This window comes from Meleagris gallopavo, chromosome 9 (genome assembly GCF_000146605.3).
Source record: "Meleagris gallopavo isolate NT-WF06-2002-E0010 breed Aviagen turkey brand Nicholas breeding stock chromosome 9, Turkey_5.1, whole genome shotgun sequence".
Classification (NCBI taxonomy): Eukaryota; Metazoa; Chordata; class Aves; order Galliformes; family Phasianidae; genus Meleagris; species Meleagris gallopavo.
Window position 1 is genome coordinate 14,472,708 of NC_015019.2, and position 17,917 is coordinate 14,490,624.

At 39.4% G+C, this 17,917-nt stretch overlaps 1 long non-coding RNA gene across 2 annotated transcripts in view; it reads left to right on the top strand.

The window, feature by feature from the left end:
• The first annotated feature begins 7,653 nt into the window (after positions 1-7,653).
• The window catches only part of LOC109369097, a 45,183-nt gene continuing 34,919 nt past the window's right edge, over positions 7,654-17,917 (top strand). For both annotated transcript variants that reach the window (XR_002117753.1, XR_002117754.1), the window contains exon 1: positions 7,654-7,762. This is a non-coding gene — a long non-coding RNA (uncharacterized LOC109369097). The remainder of the gene's footprint in view (positions 7,763-17,917) is intronic.

Genomic DNA, 17,917 nt, shown 5'->3' on the forward strand with positions numbered 1-17,917 from the left:
TTGGTACCTGTGGATTTGGTGCAATCTATTTTGTATCTTCAGAATCATACAATCATGGAATGCATTGGGAGGGACCTTGAAGATCATCTAGCTCCAACTCCAAATTTTTGCTTGTGATTGTTTTTAAAGCTTCTTGAAATATTTCAGCATTTCAGCTTTACTGTATTTTCAATTTAAAATTACAAGGTTTTAAAATTCCCACAATGTTTTTTCTAACACTAAGAGATTCACTAATGTAAGCCAGTTTGGTGACGGGTGGCCATCACTTTTGACTTGAGATGAAAACAGCACTGATTTGAAGTATGTCGCCCAATGCTTCATGTGTATACTGTGATTATTATTGGTGTTGTTCAACAAGCTACCACCTTCAAAAGTGCCCACTTTCATCCTTCAAGTGTTTGTATTTCACTCAATGTCAGAGTAAATTGCATGATTGATGTTCTAGTCCATTTATCAAGGAACTCATGCATTCCCTTTTAAAAATCAATATTTAAGAATAAAATAGCCTTGCAATAATTTATCAGTGTAAGAAAAATGTTGTCTAATGTTTTACTTGGATAACTAACTTTTGAAGATTAAATAAATGGCAAAACTCATGTCAGGCTTGGCTACCTCAGCAGTCCTTGTATTGGCTCTCTTCATGCAAGAAGCAGGGCAGAAGTGGAACTATTATCTACGGGTGAGCAGTGTGCAAAAAAACCTGTCATTTGTTCCAAAAACACTGATAGTGATTTTACTGGAGAGACCACAAAATAGCTGTTTCACTTGGTTCTCCAACCTGCATTGATTTGAATCCTAAAAGAGTATCTTGTTGGAAAAAGCTAAAAATATACTTAATAAAAACTGGCTTTAAAGCTAGAGAAAAAAGATGAAGTTGCTATTGAAGTTCAAACTGCAGTGTGCCTTGTGGGCAAAGTTTGAAGTTTTTTGGACCCACGTTCCATCAGACCTCAGATACAGAATGGTCAAGGTATATCAGGACTATTAACGTCCTGATATATATATTGACTTGTATGGTCAAAAACAGCCAAGTCAATTAGTTTCATTCAGGTATTTATACTTCTGATAGACCTTTATATCTGAAAATATAAATATCTATAGGGAAACTATATACATTTAAATATTTCTGTTCACTTATAGTGGCAGGTGAGGATCTGTAGCTGGTTTCACGAGGGCCTTGCTTATAGTTGTTCTGCTTTTGGATTCGTGTGGAGCACTGCTGTGAGGCTTCTGTATCTGATAATGGCTTATGTACTTCTATTGATATAAATGGCTCTTGACAAAGGTTCAGTACTTGTTCTGTATTTTTTCTGATTTTCTGGATGTAAGAAAAAAAAGCATGTTACTATAACCTCACTTTAAGAAAGGTATAATTTTATTACTGTCTTTAATTCCTAATTTCTGTCTGAATGATATCAAATGAAAGCGCTCTCTTCTAATTTGCTCCTAGTCATAAGACAGATCTGGGGCGATTAAACAGTGTTTAAGCGCAAACGTAACTGCTGAAGACACCAGATGATTTTCAGATCCCATCTGAAAGCACTGGCATGTGCAAGTAGCAATACACTCCCTGTGCAAAAATCTCTTCATGTCCTTGTATTTTTACAGAGTGTCTTCAGCTTCTTTCCATCCTCCCTATGTAATTTCACTAGAGCTGTCCCCTAGTGCTAGGTGGAAAATACAAACTTCTGTTTGAAGTATGCGTCAAACTCATACTGTAGCTCAGTGTTGAGTACAGCAAGAACCAGGACAACTCCTCTGATTAGGCTCTTAACTCTCTTTCTGGGTGGTAGGTTGCCTTACCCATTGAGGATTTCTTCCACAAAGAACAGAGTTCATGATTTTTAGACTCTAGGAGTTGTTAGCTGTCAAAATACAGCCAAAGTAAGCTTGCTTATCTATTGCCACTCAGTATGTATGTGCACGTGGGTTTGTGTATTCAGAAATAAGTTAGTGTATGGACACGCATGAGAAATCTTTAGAGACATTCAGACATCTGTACTCACTGACTTCTTCAGGCTTATCTGCATGCAGGTTTGTGATCCTCTGAGAGATACGGGATTTTTAGAGAAACCTGAGTTGCAATTTTTTTCAGATCCGCGTTCCTTCAACTCAACTGTGTAGTTATACAGTAAATCTATTTTCTCTATATGCTTGTATTACTAAGCATTTTAACTTTAAATCATTGTGTTTGTACAGAAGGACTTACCAACTCATCACAGTAGAAGGCACTTGTTAGATTTGTGAAATGTGTTAGTATGCAATATTCATGTGTAATGAGCACCCTAATTCCCTAATTACAAATAGTAAGGAGTTGTTTTTGTGCAAGAAATAAATTTGCTGTGTTTGGGTTCTTCCTCACTCCTGACATTTAACAAGGGACTGGCAATTCATAGTCTGACTCAATTTGCGACAGTGTTAAAAAGAGAAGTTTTACTGAACTAAGAGTTTGGAGGTTTAAAATGAGAACCTGGACAAGTTTTGGATGTCCATATTAAATATGTGGCAGTGAGCACTAGGTGTTCAAGTATGTGTCTATCTCATACACAATGATTTTCATGCTGATGAGAACGTTCTGTAGCAAAGCATCTTGGCCTTTATTTTTATAGATACTGCAGCTGAAGAAATCTAACCTTTTGACTAATGTTTTTGAGGCTGTAATGCTGTCTTTCATGAAATCTAGTCAGTGTCATAAGCAGCGGTCAGAAAATATTTCCTTGAAAGCGTGGTTAAGGTATACTTTTTTTTTTTTCCAGAGATGTCTCTATTTGGGATTCATTTTCATTGCAAGTAGCCTTTACTCAGAAGATAAGCTTTATGTTCAGTTTGCATGCTAAATTGCAGATCAGCACATAAAGCTCTTTGTCAGAGAACACCAGATATGTACCAAGAAGATATGTAAAATAAGCATTTAGACTCCCTGAGATCTCAGCCTCGTTGTTAAAAATTGCAAAGTGTAGTTAAATACTTATGTCAGTCACCCAACCAAAATCATCAGAGTTTGACATGGAATCGGGATTATATTGTTAAAAGCTTATCCTGTGCCAGGAGGAATCATTTTACTGTTCCCTTTGTCAGGACCTATGTGATTAAAAGTTGGATGCGCACACATTGTTCCACTCGCAATGTGTGCGGTGCCTTCTGAGCAACTGATTAAAGAATTCCTGTATTTTAAATATATTTCTTTTCTCCACAGTGTGAATCACATAATCCCCCTCTTATCCATTTTAATAAGCTGTGCTTTATGCTGATCTAGTGACTGAACATTTGATAAGGATTATAAAAATGTGTTACGTTTATGTTAAATCACCAACACTGCTCTTTGAATCAGGCTTCAATAAAGAATATGGAGATAAATGTATTTCCTTTCCTTGGCCACTTTCTAAAGCACTGATCCCTCAACTTAGGCTGCTGTACCATAGCCTCCAATTATAACATAACTCGTTATGATCGCGCCTATTAGGACTGCTTCCCAAAGCAGGGCTCTACGTGTTTGGCTCCCTGGCTGTGATGGGAGGACAGGATATTTGCATACAGACCGCTTGCAGTAGGATGGGCTAGAGCAAGTAGTGCTAATGATGAGCCTCTGCATAAAGTGCAGAGCAGAAGGAGCATGCCCTGCTCCCCCTTCGTCTTTGCAAAAAGCTGTCTGCAAGTTTCCAGATCCTGGCATTTTGGAAAAAAGTAGTTGCTTCGTGTCTTGTTATGTCGGCAGTGGGTGTGGATGAGTGTACAGGAACAGCAGAAATTTGTGATGCAGAGAAATGAATCAGATGAAACTGAAGCTGTGCAAACTCCTTCTTCAATTTTATTGAGTTTCTGCCATGCTTTACTCGTGGCTGTGATCTATTACTGAACTATTCACAAACACGGAGCGCCTTGGGCCTGGCTGTTCCCCATAACTGTACCACCCAGTGCCTGCAGGGAGCTGGTTGGTACCCCTGCTAGAGAAACCCCTCTGACACATGTTAAATACCGAGCTGTGGCTCAGCTCAGCTGACAAGAAAAAAGTGAGAAGAAGCTGGCAAGCATTGCTCTCAGCTGTCCTGGGAGCTTTCTCAGCTCACTGGATGCTACCCTACCTTCACAACTCCTGAAGCAGACCCCAGTGCTCTGCTCCTCACAGTGCAGCCCTGGTTATAGGCACCAAAACTGGACCTGTGAGTCTGGGCTGAATCTCACTAAGATGTCAAATTCCAGCAGGAAAGTGTTACATTTCTGTGTACATGCATGACCTTTGTTTTGTCTTGATACTTTTCCCATCAGTCCCAGTGATCACTGAGGAGAGCAGAATGCTGTCTTGTACATCAAATAAACTACTCCACGTTAGGTTAAGATTTCAATATCTGGTTTACTCTCAGCAGACCAGATGTTAGTACAGCAAGACATCCAGAGCACGTCAAGTTTACAGTGGCATGCAAGAGCCTGGCAGAAATGTGCACAGAGAGCTGCAGCTCTTACCCGGGCATGGCGGGTGGGTGATAGAGTTAAGCCGTATGGATTCCTTCATGAGCTTTTGTTCATGGTGCACTGAGCAGCACTGAGCAGCCTTGAGCTGCTCCCTGAGCAGGCAATTTGGGGCTGGGGAATGCTCCAGCAGATCCTGCCCGTGTTGTGTCCAAATGCTTTTCTCCTTGACAGGTGTATTGAATCCATGTCTTGGTATTAAGGGGCTTCTGCCTTTTATGGGGTTGTGCCAATATGTATTACCCCACAGTCTCTTTAGAAAAATCTCATTACAGCCATCTGGGAAGAACTCAGATGAGAGATTAAAGAACTTCTCTGCCGCTGCCAGCTGCTTTGTTTATTTCTCTCCTCAATCCGCTGGGTCTGGATTGCTCTCTGCGGGCCTGGATCTCTCTAATGTTCAATTTAAATGTATCCTGCCAGGTTCTTTTGTGGATACTTTGCACTGCTGTTCTTCAAGTGGAGAATTAAAAGTGAAGCTTGAGAAATCCACAAATGTCTTCCAAGTGAACCTGGGCACCAACAGGGAGGAATTCACATATGCAGAACCCAAACAATCCATTGCTTTCAGTGACAGCAATCCCAATAGTCCAGCCCTGGAATAATAGGATGTAACACCATCCTTTATACAAATGGATTATGAATAGAAAAGCTATAAAGAAATGTCTCAATAATACTTCAAACATCAAATAACCACGAGTCTGCATAAATAAAACATGAAAAAGAACCTCTGGTTCTGTATTCTCTTATTTGTGTATGTAGCTTTAGCTCAAGTACATTGGCAAGTACTGTTACAGTCAGCAAAGAAATGTGGATGATTGATGGCTGTGAGTAAAGGGCTTCGTATGAGAGTCTGAGCCCATCTAAATAATGTATTTGTATCGCAAATGACTGTGTGGAACCAGAACTTAGACTGAAGACCTATGTAAACTGCAACTAATAATGAATAAGTCAGCCATATAACCCTTGCAAGTCAGTCAAAAATAATCATTATTAGGCCTTTTTAATTTGTATGTGATTGCTCAATAAGACTGAGCACTTAATTCTTTTAAAGAGATAACGCTGTTATAGGAATATAGGACCCAAAGGATGTAACATTAAGAGATGTTTCCATTGCAAGTCAGTAAGCAAAAATCACCGCGTTCAATGCAGCCCTGTCTTGAGACCCAGTGCCTCTGGGAAAACTACAAGCTCCTTTTCACTTTGGTGCGTGTAAGCTGTGATGCTATAGTCTCTTAGGGCTCAAACCTGAATGAACAGCACCCCACATGTTGTCCAGGATGCAAAGAGAGAAAGCAGAGCTGACGTCTCATTCACTGCCAGAGAGAGAGCTAGAAATGGGAGAATATTTTACATGCATGTGTTATCTTGGGGGAAAAAAGTGTGGGGCTTTGCCTGGTGCTCAGTCGAAGTATCGGGATTAACCTTTCATGGGAAAATCTATCAAGTCCATTTAATCTTTCTGATACTAATTAGCTGATGGCTGATTGTCATGTTATCATGAAAAGGTCAATGAACCTACAAGCTGGTAGAGAGATGTTCCTTCCATGTCAGCTCTCCTTGCTGCGGTGCGTGCAGTGTGAGTTGGGTATTCTAGCCTTGGCTGGGGTAAGGCCATGAGGCTGAATCATCTGGTCTGTTCTATAGCCATAGCCCTTCCCAGGTTTGCATTAGGACTTTGTTAATGATACATCCAGGTTTCTTACTGTCAAGTACTATCTTGAAATGCTGGACGATATTGCTGTACTCTAGTTATCTGTCTATCTAATTGAAGCAAAACTGTTGGTTTCTTGACTAGCATAAACAATATTTTCCTTATCCTCAGAGAGCATCCGTGATTGGATTTAAGGCTATTGATGGTACTTGTCTAATACAAAAGATGGTATCATTAACATTTAAAAGTACTCCTGAGCACACCTAAGATTTTTCAATAAATTATAACGTGCATACAGCACACCTGATGGTACAGTATAATTAAACCAGCACCGTCAGCACTCATCTGCAATGCCTTCACCCACTGTCAAATTCAAGAAGGCGAATCAGCCTTCTGAGCCTTGAAAGCTCTGAGTTTGGTTTAAAAATAGTATTTTGTTTTAATATTATATTCTCCCTGTATGTAGCTGTGTATGTATAGTTTAGGTGAACGTGTATGAATGTGTGCATGAATTCAAGTGCAGAAAAACAGCTAGAATAGGTGCAGATATTGGCTACACAGCAAAGAATGTAAGAACATCGGTGGTACAGTTAATAACGCAATAATCTTGTGAAGGACAACCTTATTTCACTGATTGTCTTCAGGAATAGAGCTTTGCTTTTTTTTCTGCTGTGAGAATTATCTGAGAGCTCTTGCTGAATTTCCCTAGCTATGTTGCTGAGGGTTTTTTTTCTGCCATGGCCAATAAAAGGCATTCTTGAAGTTCATAGGAGGCAAAGAAAGAGAGAAAGAAAGAAAGAAAAAAAAAGAAACCAAATGAGGCTGTTATTGCCTGGGAAGTCACTTTGCAATGGATAAAAGGTCATAGCAGTTTTTCGTCAGTGGATTTTCCTGTTGGGAGTATTTATCATCTATAAAGTGCTGCATCTGCGACCTTTGTGAGTATTTTATCAATAACAAAGAACTGAATAATTCTACTATTTTTGAAAAACCGCTCATCTATATTTAAACAGCGTGGAGTAGAAAATGTTTGGGCTGAGAGCTTTGGAAGCGAGTTGCATGCAGCAAATGCTGTTGCTTACGGCCCTTAATAACTTAACTCGCTGAATTTGGTCAAAGAGGCAGTAAGGGTGTAAATAACCTCATATTCAAAAAGAAAATCTGCAGCAGGTCTGCAGTGGTCTGAAGGAGATCTAGAACCTTCTAGAAACATCCATCCTGATTTGATCTGAGATCTGTTACCAATGCAGGTGAGTGACAGGGGGAAATGGTCAAAACCCATTTTGGGGAAAAACAACGTGATCTTAAAAAGTGTGTTTTGAAAGTCAAAACGTGTTTGTATAGAGGGAGGAGTACACTGGAAGAATAATTAAAAGACTGCTTGTATTATTAATAATCTGATTAAATAGAAATGAACACTCAACCGGTTTCTAATTCTAAGATTAATTGCAGTGGGTTAGCTAATTAGCAGGCATTGAATAAACCTGTGAGAATGACTTGCTTTTTTTTGAAACTTTTATCTGAGGCAAAGCTGAGGCAGGTTCCCAGTCTCATTAACAGTGTAAATAGCCCCAGTGGCTGCGTTGCAGCCAGGCAGCAGCACTCCACTGCTCTCCAGTTATCGCAGGAATTGTCATAAAGGTACGAGAAGCCCATTTTTCTTAATGAGATAATGTAGTCTAATGCTATGCACTGTGGTGTTTAATGGTAAGGCAGGTAGGTGTGGTAACATGAATTAACGGAGCAGCAATTTTGGGGTGTTGCTCACGCTACCACATTCATTGAGACTGGGTTGTGGTTAAAGACTGTGGCACTTTATGGCTTCTTACAATGCTTATTCTTCCTCCCACTTGTTGTTGTTGTCCACTTTGGTATTTGGGCTATTGGAGTTTGATGCCCACTGCTGTAGCTTGGGACTCGTCTGAGGGCTGCTGTGTGGGGGTGGTGGATTCAAAGAATACCAAGGTGTGGAGAGGCATTTTTTGATTGATGTGAATTACATTTTGAGAAGAACGTCAATATATCCAGAAGCATGTTCTGGAGTTCTCCATCTAACAATGCATGCTTGCAGCTATTACCTTTGGTACAGTTTTCTGAGTTTCTTTCTCTGTACAGTAAATACCAAGTTGTGTACTTCTTTTCTGTGGAATCAGAATAACCAAGGGAAGAGATAGATATGGTGTTTAGGATATCTGCCTTTTTGATCTTAGGCTGTGCTGAGAAAAAGCTCTATTTTCCTAGCTCAGATAACAGACCTACATCTCAGGAGGGTTTCATAGCTGTGTGAGGTGTCAAAGGGGGGTAGCACTGCATCAGGACTCTCTAGGGACAACAGATTTCATTGTAGGAGTTGGCAGAATGTATATATGTGTGTATATATTTTAGATAAGTGTGTATGTATGTATTTATTTCTGGTCAGGCAGTATTCTTTCTTTTACTCTCTTTTGCTCATTGTATTATACTTGATATTTAGGTATGTTTTTCTCTTCCATGTTCCTCAGAAGACCATAGTGAGTGCATCAGACACACCGTTAATGGACATACATTTCCTGGCACTTACAAGGCTCTTGCAAAGAACTATAGTACCTTATAGGCAGTATTAGGCCAGGGATGCCAAAACTACGTCAAAGTGGCTCTCTGCTAACATTTGAGCGTGATAACCAGGGTCTGAGCTGAAGTGACGACCAGCTGCAAATATTCTCTCAATTGATGTTTTCAGCCAGTAAAATCTTAACATAAAAAGCTCTCCAGAAAAACAGGAAGACCAAATTCAAGAGAAAGGTCATCGAGGGGGGGAGATAATGATTGCTTCCTAATACGTAACCACCTTCCACTTCTGTATTTTGAGTTAGAAAGAATTACATCTTCTAAAGCACTTGCTCCCTCAGAAATGTTAAGGCTGTATCACAGGGAACGTAGTAGCTCAGAAAATACTGAAGGAACTGAAGGTAAGATTTGAACTTGGTGAGAACCCAGAAGTTCTGCTTAAAAATAAATAAATAAATAATCCTGGGAAGAATTGCAGTATTTGTGTGCTGTATTCAACAGAATGTTGGAAATATCCGAATAATTTTGTCAGGACAGTATCTCTGATTAAAGCAGATTTTATTTGCAGTTGCGATGGCAGGCGTCCCACAAGCAAGAGAGCATACTTATGGACACAACATGACAGTTTTTATACCTTGTTTCCCCCCTTGCCTCCCCCTGATTCTCAAATCTTTTAGATATTTGCTCTTACAGGTGAGAAAATGCAGCAAAATAACGCATTTGCTGAAGTAAAATAAGCAAAAAATATCACTAGTCTTCTGTCACTTCTGCTTCTGTATTCTTCTAGTGTTTAGTGGCTGGGTTTTAAATAATTAATGCTTCCAGAAAATAAATTTCAAGGTTATGTGAATGAGAATCATTTTTGAGGCAGCATCTGCAGAAGCATTATTCTGCTGGGGAAGTGTCTATCTGTGTATATTTAAGCAATCTAATATCTCAACACATTTACACAAAACAATCCAAGTGGCCTTCATTCATTCAGTGCTTTTTGTGTTTGAATTTTGTCCTTAATTCTAAGGTCTTTATGAGAAGAACTGTCAATTTTCTTAACTGTGGGTCTCTTAAAGTCACAGACCTGTTTCTGAGGGTATGGAGTTGTCCCTGTGGCATGACTGTTGATGGAAGTGCTAACACAGTCACTAATTTGGGAACACAAATGCTGTCATATAATTTATATATATAACTATATATATAATTTATGAATAATGATGGCAAACGTTTTAAATTCTTAAAATGGAATACTGGGTTTTATTTACTGATTTGAAATAGCATGATTCAGACAGGTTTGAGGGTGAGCTAGAAGTCAAGGTTCACTACATATGGATATGGAATGGACATTCTGGTCTGCAGAAGTTGGTGAATCTGAATTGTGCTTTCTCACTCTGTCATTGAATTGATGCTGTTACATAAAATGAAAAGTAGCCCTGAGATGTCTGAAATTTAACTCTGTGTTGTATAGGAACTATGGCAAAAGAAGCTTGGCTGGCACAGCTGCAGAATATGAGATAGTGGAATAAAATAGCTGTAGCCAAGAAGGACACTGTGTTCTAATGACAGTGGAGTGCAATCAAGAGAAAACAGTATTATTTTAGACAATGTGTCAGAAACTAAAAGTCATGGAGTGACCCTCCCAAACCTGATTAATGCAGTTTGACTCAACCTATTGTTTAATCTCACTTGTCAGAGTTGCAAAACACATTTTCAATCATCTTGAGATGCTTGTCATCTCAAAGCAGCATCTCTAGCAATAGTCTTTGGCAAATGAGTCACAGAAGTAATTAAGAAAATGAGTCAGTGCTATTGCTAGCCAAAGAGAAAATTGTCAAGGAAACAGAACGAAGGCAAACATTTAAAAAGTGATTTCAGAGTTCTTAAGTTGTCATTAGAGCCCCATTCTTCTGACTTGGTGGTAGAGGCCTACAGGTAGTGATTGTTCACCTCCTTCCAGCTTTGGATCGCTTTGTACTGGAGATCTGACATGCTGAGTCTGAATTCAACAGGGAGAACTCGGGATAAGCACGTACTGTGCTTAAAGGGTTAATCAGCAGAGCTCACAAGTACCCCTCTTCTATTCTGTACATCTGACCAGCTTACAGTAATCATGGTTTGTGCAACAGAATGTTGTCTTCCTGGAATGGTGTGCAATATGCTACTCCTCTTCTAAGCTTATGTTATTTTAGCATGAATAATCAGCTAAACGGTGTCAAATTCCTTTTGCAGTTTTGTTGTTTGTTTCAAGCTATTAACTTTACTGAAGACTTGAGCACTGTAGCACAATAGAGCATTTTTCTTAGTATGTGTGTTTATAAATGTATGTGCATCTATACATATGCACGTGAAGTTTGCATTATGCTATTTGTGCAGCGTGTTGTGGTGTTACTAGTGATAGAGACTTTGGCACAAATCAATCTGAATTGTAAGAAGAATTTGCTGACTATTTGCCCACGTTTTGGAGTCAGGCTCTGGATAACTGAGCTTCTTCACTCCAATTCTCATAATGTTAGAGATATGAGCTAAAAGCCATCTAAAGCAATGCTTAAGGTTGTACAGAATGAATCCAAATGTTACAGCTCTTCATTTCCACCCAAGTCTAGAAGTAAAGACTGAATTGCTGTATATATGTTGAACTCTTTGCATTTGTAGATCCATGAAGTCTTGGCAGATGGCTGAGCTTTTTAGATAGAATGATATTCATTCCATCCAACCAGTGTCAACTATTCTGGATGCATCTGGGGATGTCGTATTGTTTACTTTAAAACTCCAGAGACAGCCCAGCCAGCTACAAGGAGCTCCATAAATTCCCTCCTCTCTTCTCCCCAAGGGCCTGTTCAGTGCCAAGTGTCTCAAAAGCTTAACAGAATCTTCCTTACTATAAACTTTAATTTGATGGAACTCTAAAATATCAAAATCTCTCTCTCTGTATTTTCTAAATAGTTACCATGTTCAATTATTTAGATCACATCCAGAGTTCCCTTGAAATAATTTTAAAGTTTTACAAAGTACAATGTAAAGTAAACTGTACAAACGGGTTTGTGAAATGACACCACTGAACACAGAAGAGATTGCAGTCAAATTTCGAATTAAAATTCAAGAAATTTTTCATGTGCCAAATCAGATAAAAGTACTAGAAATTACAGAGGAATTGGAAATGTTTTATTAATGTTTTGGCTTTTCTTTTCTGATAATGTTTTTGTTTTGTTTTTTTTTCTTCTAACATTATTCTGTATACATTATTTTTCTTTTGCAGTTTTGTAGAGGAAATAAAAATAAATAAACAAAAATAAAATTTAATCTGGGCTTGTGTATACTAGGAATTTTAGGCCATAGGCTTTAATGTCAAAATATTTCATCTTTCGCAAGTAATTTCTTCATGTGGGTTCCAGCCTCTAAGCAGTTGGAAGGAGAGAGGAGACACAGATGTTTAGGCCTCTGCAGGCAGGTAAGAAGAGTCCTAGGTAGCATGAGGAGTTTGAAAAATGTAGCTGCTTCTTTTCCTGCTCATAGGGGTCTGTAGGAGTGCTCGCCTTGCTTCCAGCCTTTGTGTGCTCCTCACAATCCGACTTCCAATGCTTCTACTGATGATTCTTGGTGCTCATGCTGGTTGAGGTTGAGCTGTTTCATTGCTCTGCAGCTTTCAGGGAGGGCTTGTCTGTTTAGGACCATCTGGCCGTTGCACTGTTTTGCTGATTCTACCTGGTGTGGTAACCACTGGGTTGTAATGCCAAAAGGGTTCTTTGGGTTTCAGTTTCTCCAGAAGCTGCACTAATCACTGACAGTTCACAGATATTGTTATGTTTATCCTTCCCTAAGGAAACAAAATCTACCAAAATGCGGTGCTAATCCTTTGAGTTTTGCTTCAATTACGTAAGCACAGGATTGATTGACTGCCCTTACTTATTTGATGACAAGCAATGAGGGGTAAGGTTATCCTGTGGTAATGAGACTGCGGTGTTATATGACTTGTGATATAGATGAGTCATTGAATTCCAGTATAGACTTAGCTACTAACCCTTCCACTTTGGGATGTTGCCTCAACAAAACATCCCATGCCTGCCTTTGACACTGAGGTCTTTCACCCCATGTTATAGCATATCATTCATAGAGATATAGCGCACTTTATGTACAAACATTTTTATATTCCCCTTTTTTTCAACACAGCAGGAACGCTGATGAGTTTGGTTTGTGTCCCATTTTAAATTTGCGGTTGTAATTTTGCATCAAGCCCTAGTACAGAAAACTCAGATCATGAGAATGGTGAGTCAGATTTTAAAATAGCAAGCAACAAAACCCCATCTATGCTTCTCTTCTTTTTGGTTGGATTGTATTTCCTTAATCTCAGTCATTCTGCCTTATTTTGGACGCCAGTCAGACTGATGCACCTGCAAAAGCAGCATTTCCTCCACTGTGGTTTTGTTTGGAGGTGCATGAGCTGCAGAAATCCCAGATGCTCCAGTTGGCCCCTTTGCCCTCCCAGCTCTGGGCACTGGGATGTCTCGGTGGCACTCTGCAGCACTTGTCCCCACTGCCAGCTTTGCCTTGCTGCTCCACAGTACAGTCAACAAAGCAAGTGGTAAATTTGACTTAATAAGAAACAGTAATCCAAGGACTTAAAAATAGATTGTGCTTGATTTTGTTTTTTAATCTTAAAAGAGAAGCTTTTGTACTAGATTTGTTCAGTATTCATAAAATGCAAGTTGGGGTTTACTTATTATTTATTACACACTGTATTTATTCTCCTGCTTTATATTTAAGGGAAACATTAAGAAGTCTTGAGTCAGACCTATCAGCTCACAGTTCTACTTGTTACAACTAAACTTGCCCCCTCCAGAAGCCTGCCCCTTATAAAAAAAAAATAAAATAAAATAAAATAAAAATCAGAAGATACAAATGCCCCAAACACCAGCAAGTCAGGGATCTGCTCAGCAGGGAGAACTCCCATCCTAGAATCAGAGAATAATAGAATCATTACATTTGAAAAAGATCATCTATCCAACTGTGAGCTCATCACCACTAAACCATGGCCCTCAGTGCCCCATTGATGTGTTTCTTCACCATCTCCAGGGGCAGTGACTGCAGCACCTCCATGGGCAGCCTGTTCCAGTGCCCAACCACTCTTTTTCTCCTCCACTGCCGGCAGAGGAGCCCTTGAGAGTGGTTCCAGTGACGGGGATCAGTTTCAAAGCAGGTCTGGGTGATCCCAGTGAGAAACCTGGTCTGGAGATGAAAAATGCAATGTTCCTGCTGTTGCATTTCCTTCTCCTACCTTCTAAAATGGAGGTAACTATGGCCCGAATCCTTGCTATTTTTACCTTCTCCCCTATGCTGTACTCGAGCAGAGTTTAATGGCAATCTTTATAACCCTTGTCAAAACTTATACTTTTAAAATGATAGGAGGAGAATTATCAGGGGAATGCATGTCTGGTGTGGGGCAATTTTACTTTCTGGCTAAAAGGAGAATCCAGGACGTTTAAAAATATAAAGCAATTTCTACCGGTTATTTTTCACTTTAAGACACTGAGGCAGCTTGTAAAGCCCATCAAATGCCTGATGTGAGCTCTAATGAGTTTTAACCTTGCTTTTTTGCACAAAAAGCTTTGCAGGCTTCCTGTGCTCATTGAAAAATGTGGTATTTATGGATGCACAAATTGTTTCAAAACCACTCAGTAAAATCCCTATGGACATGAGCATTGCTAATATTCATGTGCTAGCATTTGAATCTTCCTAAAAATGCAGGTTTCAGCTCCAGTTTTTGCTTTCTACAACATTTGAGAGCTGAGTTAATCTGTGACTGCATCAACACGAGGCTACCATCGCAAGGATGTCGTTTCTTCTTAGTGGCCCTGCAGTTCTCCAGTGTTCACCTAGAATTCAGATGAGGGGGAATTGCTCTGCTCCCCTTGATCAGGTATTCTAGAAGGAGAGATGGACCTGAGCACAGTGTCGTGCATTTAAAATGCTGACAGACTGATTTAGTACTTGCTGACAACTTGGGTACACACTATAATCTCGCTTCAGACGCTGTGTAGAGCAGTACTGTCGAAATAGTGTTTGGAACGTCACTCTTCCAGCAGTCTCAGTGACAAACTTCAGGATTAAACTCACACAGGGCGTAAGTTTCTTTTTAAAGAGCTGAATACAGAAGACATTGCCATAAGCTGTGGCTGTGCCCTTTTTCATTTTATAGGCCAAATGGTCTGTGGTGTTCCATAGTGTTGATATGCATGCAATATAGTATGAAATACTGAATGTTGAATGAAAAGTAGAAGCATCCCCAAACGTGCGTATGATTGCTGTGGTATAACTAAGGCAAAGACTTAAAAATAACTAACTAAAAAGAGGGGCTGTTGCCTATCTCCAGAGGCTGAGATTTAAGAAGGAAACCTGACTTTCCTCCTGCTGGAGATGAATGCTTTCCTTATGATGTGGAGGCCCAGAAGTAGGCTGTTTGGGGACAGAGAAAATCAGCCTTGAAGGTGGTGAATCATGGTCAAGGATGGAGAGGGATTGCTGGAGTTGGGCTAGGTGTGTCTGTGTTTGTGTGTCTGTGGTTGATTATTAATAAATAGAGACTGCATTGCTTTCAGGAAGAATCAGCTTCTCAAAGTAAGAATGATCTTTTTTCAGCTGAAAGGAAAGAGAGTTAGCCTGGGGACTAGAGCTGTGGGATGGGTTTCGATAGTGATGGAAGGACAAAAGGGCATTTATTTTAAACCCCTTTAATTCCTGTTTATATCTTCAGAGATACTATAGTAGCGCACAATGAGGCTATTCCTCTCTCTGAACGTGGGGAACTTTGCCCCCATCTTTTCTTTCTCTGCTGCTACCCTGATTGAATTGCAAAACCCAATATCAGCTCATGTCTCAAGTGTGACAGACCACTTCACTTCGTTTTAAGCCATATTACCTTTCCCTATTTGAGTAGTATTTACATATCCTTAATTGTTGATTGAAGTTCCAGCATAACATAATACCTATTTACTTCCTTTTTTTTCCCTGTCTCCCTCCATTAACCCCTCATGCTGCAGAGCTTCTTGCATTTTGGCCATCTGTACGTGGGTCTGCATCTTCACATCTGCTAAGCTGGAGACAGAGAAGATGAGGGAACACGTGAACCAATTTAGACTGATAATAATTTTTATAAGTGTCCAAATTATCCAGTGGCAAATCAAACCCTCACATGCATATTTACTTGATAGGCACATACATATAAACAATTCTTATACTGCCTTAACAAACTTCCCCTTCTACCTGCTATCCATATCTTTGGAATGCCTCAACATGCAGGTCATCCAGCTGCAGCTTCTCTTTCACTTGGTTTAGCAGGGCTTTGAAGAGTAGTTGTGGAAATTGCAGCACACACCTTACAAATGGGTCAGCTCATAGCTGAATCCTTGGTGATAGATATGCTTTTGTTCTTGTTTTCTCTACTTACATAGTAAGCACTACTGATCAGAATAGGAAAGATTGCTGTGTAGGAATAAATAAAATTCACAATGCCCTGTTTCTGCAAACTCGAATGTGTCAAGTAGGGGGGAAAAAATAGGCAGGAACTGGACATGCTTCCTCAGTAGGTGTTGCTCTAAATGTGCAGTACCACCAGGCTGTAATGCTGCTCCCTGCAGGACCCAGCCTTGCTGGGGCTCACTGCCTGCTTGCAGGAGGAGTGTGGGGGACCCAAATTCAGACTCAGTTCCTTGAGGTACTGTCTAATCCATCTCAGATACCATAATTTTGTGCTGTGTCAGGGTGTCTTATCCCTGCACTCTGCAGGACCGCTCACCATGTCTCCAGCTGTCACAAACTTGCTTGCAATATCACCTGCTTGATCCTCAATGTTATTACAGAAAACTAGGAGAAATTACTGTATAAACTGAGAAATGGAACATTGCTTTGTATGATTACATATCTGGCAGTTTGCCTCACTTCAGTATATTTAGTTTTTTCCCAGTGTCTGCCTCACATTAATAATTAAATATAATTTCAAATAACGCAGGATGAAATCTCTACATTTGGTAACCCCTGCTTCAGCTTCTGGGGAGGAGATGTTGCTTACCTGCTGTGTGTTCACACAGCCTGAGGAGCTTCACTTTAGTGATGCAGGACCTTGAGATATGTAGCTCTGTAATAACTTAAAGCATTCATAAAAATTCGGGTGTTTAAACTTCGTAACTGCTAATGTTTAATGCACCAATTTAAAAAAAGAAAAAAAAAACAAACAAACAAGTATAGCATTAAAAATTTCTTCAGCTGGGAAAAAGTAGTCCTCTAATCTACCTTTCTGTTTTTCCTACTTGTAGCAGTGATCGCTTTTCTAATCATTAATTATGCATCTTAATTACTTTGGTTTTTACTAAAACACTGATCTTGCTACCTTGTGAGAGGGAGAGATTTTTTTTTTTTCTAGTCAGCAAGCAATAGGAGTGATGTGGTGTTTAGTCAATGTATAAAGGCAGGAAGAAAAATCAAGAACATAATAAGCAATCAAAAAGTCAGCTGTGAGTCTTACCATTACCAATAAAATTTTACCTTGTACATAAAAGCATGTGTGTGCCTCTCAGGTCAAATCTACTGTACTTCATGTTTTATTAGTTCCTTTGATGTCAAAGGAGCTAACCTGAGCTGTTGAAAATACAGCAGGAATTACATCTTTGTGCAATGAAATATAATTTATTGTTTCCAAAAGCTCCATCTATTCTGTGTATCCTTGGCAGGCTGGATATTTTTATACCTTTGGAAACCCAATAAGCAACGTATATTTTCACTGCTGGCCCATCAGAGTCTATAACCTACATAAACTGTACCTAAGGACTCCTGTTGAATATCTGTTCTGTTCTATCTCTATTTACCTCTGATTACTTGTGATATTATGGATTTATTCTGGATGTGAGTGCTAGTTGCAAGACAAGGTATTGATTCAGAATACCTGGTAATAGAACAGTAATTGCTTTGCTTTAAAATTAAGTGACCATACTCATTTTAGAATCTATAGTATTTCATCATTTCTACTAGTATCTCATGGTACGAAGTAGAAGAGAGTCCACACCCAATTACCCTCACAGAAACAATAGCTCATGTTGCATTTCACAAACAAATGCCCATCTTGAGAAAATAATAAAATAATTAGGTATTAGAATTAGGTACACTATATAAGCTTTTATGAATACAAATGCAATATAAAAACAATAGTCTGCAGTAAATAATAGGCTTTTCCCTCCATTACCATATTTAACAAGAAAAGGTGGGGAGGAG